We start from the raw sequence: 7,843 nt of genomic DNA on the forward strand, positions 1-7,843 counted from the left end.
AAAGCAAATTTTAAGTCTTTTGGTGAGGTTCTACCCACAGCACAAGTATTGACATATGGGAGTTCCAGACTTGATCAGCTGAAGCACCTCTGTGTATTTGTTAGTTTTGCAATCTTTGTTTACAGATTCATTTCCACTGGAATGATTTTCTTTTATTATTTGTGTCTGATGTTGGCATTTTGAGACTTAAGACATACTTTGTTTTTCATAAGCTCAGGATATCACAAAGCAGTTTGTGTTTAATGAAGAGTGAGTTCTGCTCTAATGTAAGAAATTCAGTTTGTCTATAGCAAGGTCCCGTACAGAACAATGTGATCCGGTCTTGCTTGTGTGATACACAATGGCTTGGATGCTATTATGAATTCCTTCAGTCTTACTTGTATTGTGCTTTTATTGAACTAGATATAGGATAGATGCCTGAAATGAGTGCGTCCTGTTAAAGATCACATGACTACAGCAAGCTAGGCGACATTCATTTCATTTGATTTGATTTATTATTAGAACAAAAAAACAAAGAAAATTTACAGCCCAGGAACAGGCCCTTTGCCCTCCGTGCCTGAGCCAATCCAAATCCACTATCTAAACCTGTTGGTCAATTCCTAAGCTTCTGTGTCCCTCTACTCCCCACCTACTCATGCATCTGTCCAGACACACCTTAAATGAATCTATTGTGCCTGCCTTTACTACCTCTGCTGGCAACGCAGTCCAGGCAGCTACCACCCTCTGTATAAAGTACTTGCCACATGTATCCCCCTTAAGCTTTTCACTTCTCACCTTGAAAGCGTGACCTCTTGTTATTGAATCCTTCACCCGGGAAAAAGCTTATCTCTATCCACTCTGTCTATACACTTAATGATTTTGTAGACCTCAATCAGGTTCCCCCCTCAATCTCCTTTTTTCTAATGAAAACAATCCTAACCTACTCAACCTGTCTTCATAGCTAGCACCTTCCATACCAGGCAACATCCTCGTAAACTTTCTCTGCACACTCTCCAAAGCATCCACATCATTTTGAAAGTGTGGCGACCAGAACTGTACACCATATTCCAGCAACTTTCCCTCCACCAATGTCAGGCTCACTGGTCTGTAGTTACCTGGAATATCCTTGCTACCCTTCTTGTATAGGGGACAACATGAGCAACCCTCCAGTCCTCCGGCACTTCACCTGTGTTTAAGGATGCTACAAAGATATCTGCCAGGGCCCCAGCTATTTCCTCTCTTGCCTCCCTCAGTAACTTAAGATAGATCGCATCCTGTCCTGGGGATTTGTCCAACTCCATAACCAATAGTCTACCCAACACATCTTCCCTACTTATGGCAACGTAATACAGGGTAATCAAGCTTCTATCTCTAATCTCAAGATTCATCATGTTCCTCTCCTCAGTGAACACTGATGCAAAGTAATCATTCAGAATCTCACCCATTTTCTCAGGTTTGACACACAGCCTTTAGTGGACCAATCCTTTCTCTAGTTACCCGTTTACTACTTATATAAGGATGAAAGGCTTTGGGATTCTCCTTAATTCTGCTCGCTAAAGCTATTTCATGACCCCTTTTAGCCTGCTTGATTCCTAGTTTATGACTTGTCCTACTCTCCCGATATGCCTCCAGGGCCCATTATTGTCACATGTACCTAGGTACAGTTAAAAGTTTTGTTTAGTGTGCCGTACAGGCAGATCATGCCATACAAAGTGCATTTGAGTAATAGAACAGAACGAATGTTATGGCTGAAGAGAAGGTGCATGAAGAATGAGATCAGCATTAAATTTAAAAGTTGAAGATTCATTCAGAAGTCTGATAACAGTGGGGAAGAAGCTGGTCTTGAACCTGATCGCACAAACATACAAACTTTTATATCTTCTGCCCAATGCAACAGGATGGAAGAGAGTATAACTGGTAGACAAACAGGGGGCTGGAAGAACACAGGAAGCCAGTCAGTATCAGGAGATGGAGAAGTCAACTTTTTTAGGTATTAACCCTTCTTCAGGACTAGATGAGTCAGTAGGGGGAGCTACAGATAAGGGGGTGAGGAGAGTAGCAGAATGGCGACGCAGTGATAGGTAAGCACAGGTATTAGGTGTGGCCTGGTTGGTCGATGGGATAGATGAATCCATTTGGTAGCTCAAAGGAAGGGTCGGTAATTTAAATGGGAGGGAGGAGGCGGGACTGGACAGGGAGCCGGGGCTGGGTGGGAAGATTATTCGAAAATGGAGAACTCAGTGTTAAGATCTCCAGGCTGCCCAGGTAGAAGACAAGGTTTATAGAATTTTTCTTTCCAGCTACCAACCGGATTCATCCCTCCCATCGACCAACTAGGTTGTACCCACTACCTGTGTCTACCTATCACTACCTCACTATTCTGCTACAGCCCACCCCCTTTATCTGTAGCTCCTCTTTCCCCCACATCCAGTTCTGAAGAAGGATTAATACCCAAAACATTGACTTCACCTCCTAATGCTGCCTGGCTTGCTGTGTTCTTCCAGGCTCCTGTTTGTGTACTTCAGATTCCAGCATCTGCAGTTTTTTTTGTCTCTAACCAAGAATATAACTGGGGTGGAATGGGTCTTTGATTATGTTGGTTGCTGTCCTGAGGCAGCGGAAAGTATAGATGAAGTTGATGGATCAAAGGCTGGTTTGCTCTGGGCCGTGTTCACCACCCTGTAGTTTCTTGTTGTCTTTGGCAGAGCAGTTGCCAAACCACACTGAGATGCATCTGGATTGAGTGCTTTCTATGGTGCATCTATAAAAATTGATAAGTACCTTGTGAAATTGCCAAATTTCCTTAGCCTCCTGAGGAAGTAGAGATGTTGCTGTGCATTTGAGTACAATGTTGCATTTCTATCCCAAATATCCCCCTTTCCATACTAAAAATATATGCATTTCCTTGCATCTAGGTTAGCGAAGATTTTACTTTTGGAAGTTGCAGCAGGATTCCTTGCATGGTTTACCTGGGACAGTGAGATCTCTTCGGAGTTTTATTTAGATCCTTTGTACTGAGGATATTTCACTGCTACCATGATGCAATTCTATTCTGTAGGAGTTGTCATTTTCTTGATTATTCCCATCCTTTCCACCTGTCCCAAACAGACATCAAGGTGAACACCGTTGTTTTCAATTTGTTTATTTTATTCCTGTGTAGGACAGGTGTTGACCACAAGACCAGCATTTATTGCTCATTGGCTGATTGGACTTATGAACCAACTTCTTGATGTGTGTTACTGTCCATGTGGTGTATATTACATTCACACTCCTGTTTGAATGTAATAAAAAAAAGAGGACCAAGATTTTGACTTGCTGACTGTGAAGGAGCAGTGATGCAGCTTTATGACGGAACAATTCATGTTCAGAGAACAACTTGCAGATATTATGATCCTATGTATGTGCTGCACTCTATGTTTGAGAGATTGGGGATTTGAAAAGTGCAATCAAAGCCTTAAAGAAGTTACAACTGTTTGTCCTGTAAACGGTGTTTCCAGCTATCACTGTGTGTTGGTGGTGGAGTGAGTGAATTTCTAAGTTGGTGGATGGGGTGCTGACCTTGTCCTGAAAAGTGTTCTCCTTCTTGATTGTTGTGCGACCTGTATGTATTCATGAAAATGGAGAATGTTCCATCACTCTGAAGACTTCAGTCAAATCATTGAAGAGAGCATTAAAGTGCAGGGTTATTGGGAAAAGGCAGGGGTTGGCACAATACCATAATGCTGATTTGGAGACTGATCCAGAGACAAAGGGCCACCTGAGCTCCTTTGAAGATGAATTGACTTGTGTCCTTTTCTCTGTCCTTGTAACCACAGTATATGCGATGCCCATTTCAGTTTCTGACCCTGGTGACAATTCAGTATGTTGATTGTGGATGATTCATTGATGCTAGTGCTGTTGAATGTCATGGGAAGATGTTCATTGTCTGGCACTTACACAGTCCAGATGCTGCTTGCTACTTAGCAACCCAAGCTCGTATGTTGTCCCAGGTCAGGCTCCATGTGAGCATATTCTTTTTCAGGGGCTGAGGAGAGTCTTTCCGTTTATGTGAGAAAACTGACAGGGCCTTGGTTTAAAGACTCACCCAAAATACAATATTGGTTACAATGCCATACTGTCCGAGTGCTGCAAGAAGTGACTGGCTTCCATTCAGTGCTCATGTCTCTGGGCTGTGACGGGAATCCACAACTTCAGCAAGTGTGCCATTGGTGTCTATCAAGTTCCTGTTGCATCCTGTAATGAGGGTGATAATTATTCAGGGAATGCATTGCATCTTTAAAATGAGGAAGGCACGCTTCTGAAGGACTAATAATTTCAAATGCCTTTTGCTCCAAACAATTTGGCCATCGCTCTGATTACCTTGGAGTCTGCATTAGGAGACCTCCGTGCATGTACCCAGGATGTGCCAAAAGGAGCCTGTTCCTGCTTTTCCAAGGCATACTGCCATTGAGTGCCATCTGTAACCATCTGAGTTCATGTTCACTGGGCGAGAAATTAAACTCGTAGGAACACAGATTCCCAGGGTGAACTGCAGGAGATAGAGATGTGCAGAAGCAGACTTAAATTTAAAATCATGGATAAGACAATTTAAAAAGGAGGCATTGTTTATCTGGGAATCAGTGTGTCAGCAAGCATAAATGTGAATGCAATTTAGTATGGATCAGGACACAGATAGCCAAGATTGTGTCAAATAACTCACTGCCTGATTCCCTAAAGCCTGTCTACCATCGGCAAAGCACCGATAGGAGTGTGATGGAATGCTCTCCTCTTACCTGGATGAGTGCAGCTCCAACAACACTAAAAAAGCTTGGTTTGGAGATGCTGGTGTTGGACTGGGGTGTACAAAGTTTAAAAATCGCACAACACCAGGTTATAGTCCAACAGGTTTATTCGGAAGCACTAGCTTTTGGAGTGCTGCTCCTTCATCAGGTGGTTGTGGAATTGGCATCACCTAGGACAAAGCAATCCGCTTGACTGGCACCACATTCACAAGCATCCACTCCCTCCACCATCAGCGCTCAGTAGCAGCATTGTGTACTATCTACAAGATAGACTGCAGAAATTCACCAAAGATTCTCAGACAGCACCTTCCAAACCCCACAACAACTTCCATCTAGAAGGACAATGGCAGCAGCTACACAAGAACAGCACCCACTATCAAGTTCCCATCCAAGGCACTCACCATCCTGACTTGGAAATATATCATTGTTGCTTCAATGTCGCTGGGTCAAAATCATGGAATTCTGTCCTGAATGGCACTGTGGGTCAACTCACAGCAGGTGGACTGCAACGGTGCAAAATGACTGATCACCGCCACCTTCTCAAGGGCAACTAGGGATGAGCAATAAATGCTGGCTCAGCCAGTGACATTCACATCTCACAAGTGAGTAACTTCCAAAAAAAAGAGTTATGTCTTAGGTGGAGGATTTCAAAGATAATGTTTCCACAGGCTGAGCATGATTTGAATGGTAATAATAAATTTAAGGACTTTGGAGAGGAACAAGAGGTTGAGATGGTCCGTAGTTTGCAATGTTGGAGGGGCTGAGTATTTTATTTTCTTGATGGAGAACTGTTAGTGATGATAAATATTATGGGAGCCAGGATGTTTGGCAGTCTAGAATCACAGAATCCTTACAGTGTGGGAGCAGGCTATTTGGCCCATTGAGTCCACACTGACCCTCTGAAAAGCATACCATCCAGACCCAGTCCCCCCTCACCATAACCCTATATTTCTGATGACCAATCCACCAAAGCTGCATACCCCTGGGCACGATGGGCAATTTAGCATGGCGATTCCACCCCTCGTCTTGGATGGAGGTAAGGTTAAGGGATCACGAGGTGGATGAACTCACAGAGGAGATGGGGAGATTTGCGAGATAAATGAGAGACCGATGTGAGTTGAAGCCCATGGTTTGGGCTGAATGCAGGAGATGTGGTTGGGTTGTTTATTCAGTCGGAGTTGTACATTATCGCCAGTGACCAATTTTACTACCATTGGTGACCAAAGAAAATATCGCTGTTTTGTTTTGAGGATATCATTATATTTTAAACACTAATGTAGCTCACTCTTTTTCTTTTGCTTCAGTTGCTTTGAAAAGACAGGCTCTCTTTATAACACCACATAATCATTGTTTTATTTTAGCATAACATAAAAAGGATGATGATCATTTGTCATTTCACATTATTGTGACCTAAAACTCACAACTGAAACCCTTTCTGCTGTTTTGCATTCCCAGATGATTTTACAGTTAATCATTCTCTCAGTTTCCATAGCAACCAGCAGTCATGTACCAAATAAAGTCTGGGTGAGCATTGCTATATTCATTGAAATTCAAGCACAGGGAGGTAACGAGATTGTTTCTGTATCAGTAGCACTATCTGTGTTTGCCTCTTCAGTTTTCATGTAAATAAATATGATTTCCATGTATGCACAAGGTGCTCAAAATCAAAAAGCAATGTTATTCCATATATACACACATCAGAGAAGAGCAACGAAAATAACATTTGCCAATTCAAATGCAATAATACAGCATTTAGTCTTTTCGATAAGTAGCCAGGTGGTGCACAATTCAATTTATTTTTAAGGCAGAATATTCCTTTTATGTTTTTAGCCTATGCAAAGTAGAAAAATCTCACAGAGGGATTGCAATCTGTCAAAGTTCTTGATTAAATATGGCAATGCTAACTTAACTGGAAGACAAATCCTGAGAAATTGTCCATTTAGAGTCATAGAGATGACACAGACACTTCGATTCAACCCGTCCATGCCGACCAGATACCCTAAATAAATCTAGTCCCATTTGCCAACCGTTGGCCCATATCCCTCTCAATCCTTCCTATCATATACCCATCCAGATGCCTTTTAAATGTTCCAATTGTACTAGCCTCCTCCACTTCCTCTGGCAGCTCATTCCATATACATACCACCCTCTGCGTGAAAAAGCTGCCCCTTAGGTCTCTTTTAGATCTTTCCCCTCTCACCCTAAACCTATGCCCTCTAATTCTGGACTCCCCCACCCCAGGGAAAAGACCTTGTCTATTTACCGTTTCCATGCCCTTCATGAGTGCCACAAGGATCGGGTGCTGGGTCCACTACTTTTCATCATTTATATAAATGATTTGGATGTGAGCATAAGAGGATAGTTAGTTAGCAAATTTGCTGATGACACCAAAATTGGAGGTATAGTGGACAGCGAAGAAGGTTACCTCAGATTACAATGGAATCTTGACCAGATGGGCCAATGGGCTGAGAAGTGGCAGATGGAGTTTAATTCAGTTAATTGCGAGGTGCTGCATTTTGGGAAAGCAAATCTTAGCAGGACTTATACACTTAATGGTAAGGTCCTAGGGAGTGTTGCTGAACAAAGAGACCTTGGAGTGCAGGTTCATAGCTCCTTGAAAGTGGGGTCACAGATAGATAGGATAGTGAAGAAGGCGTTTGGTATGCATTTCTTTATTGGTCAGAGTGTTAAGTACAGGAGTTGGGAGGTCATGTTGTGGCTGTGCAGGACATTGGTTAGGCCACTGTTGGAATATTGCACGCAATGTTCCAACAGTTGTGAAACTTGAAAGTGTTCAGAAAAGATTTATAAGGATGTTGCCAGGGTTGGGGGATTTGAGCTATAGGGAGGGGTTGAATAGGCAAGGGCTGTTTTCCCTGGAGCGTCGGAGGCTGAGGGGTGACCTTATAGAAATCTATAAAATCATGAAGGGTATGCATTGGATAAAAAGGCAAAGTCTTTTCCCTGGGGTAGGGGAGTCCAGAACTAGAGGGCATAGGTTTAGGGTGAGGGGGGAAAGATATAAAAGAGACCTAAGGGGCAACGTTTTCACAGAGTGTGGTATGTGTATAGAATGAGCTGCC

At 42.8% G+C, this 7,843-nt stretch overlaps 1 protein-coding gene across 18 annotated transcripts in view; it reads left to right on the forward strand.

Annotated features, from left to right (window-relative positions):
• The window catches only part of LOC122549360 (lethal(3)malignant brain tumor-like protein 4), a 300,541-nt gene that overhangs the window by 79,142 nt on the left and 213,556 nt on the right, over window positions 1–7,843 (forward strand). The window lies entirely within an intron of this gene.

This window comes from Chiloscyllium plagiosum, chromosome 4 (assembly GCF_004010195.1).
Source record: "Chiloscyllium plagiosum isolate BGI_BamShark_2017 chromosome 4, ASM401019v2, whole genome shotgun sequence".
Taxonomy (NCBI): domain Eukaryota; kingdom Metazoa; phylum Chordata; class Chondrichthyes; order Orectolobiformes; family Hemiscylliidae; genus Chiloscyllium; species Chiloscyllium plagiosum.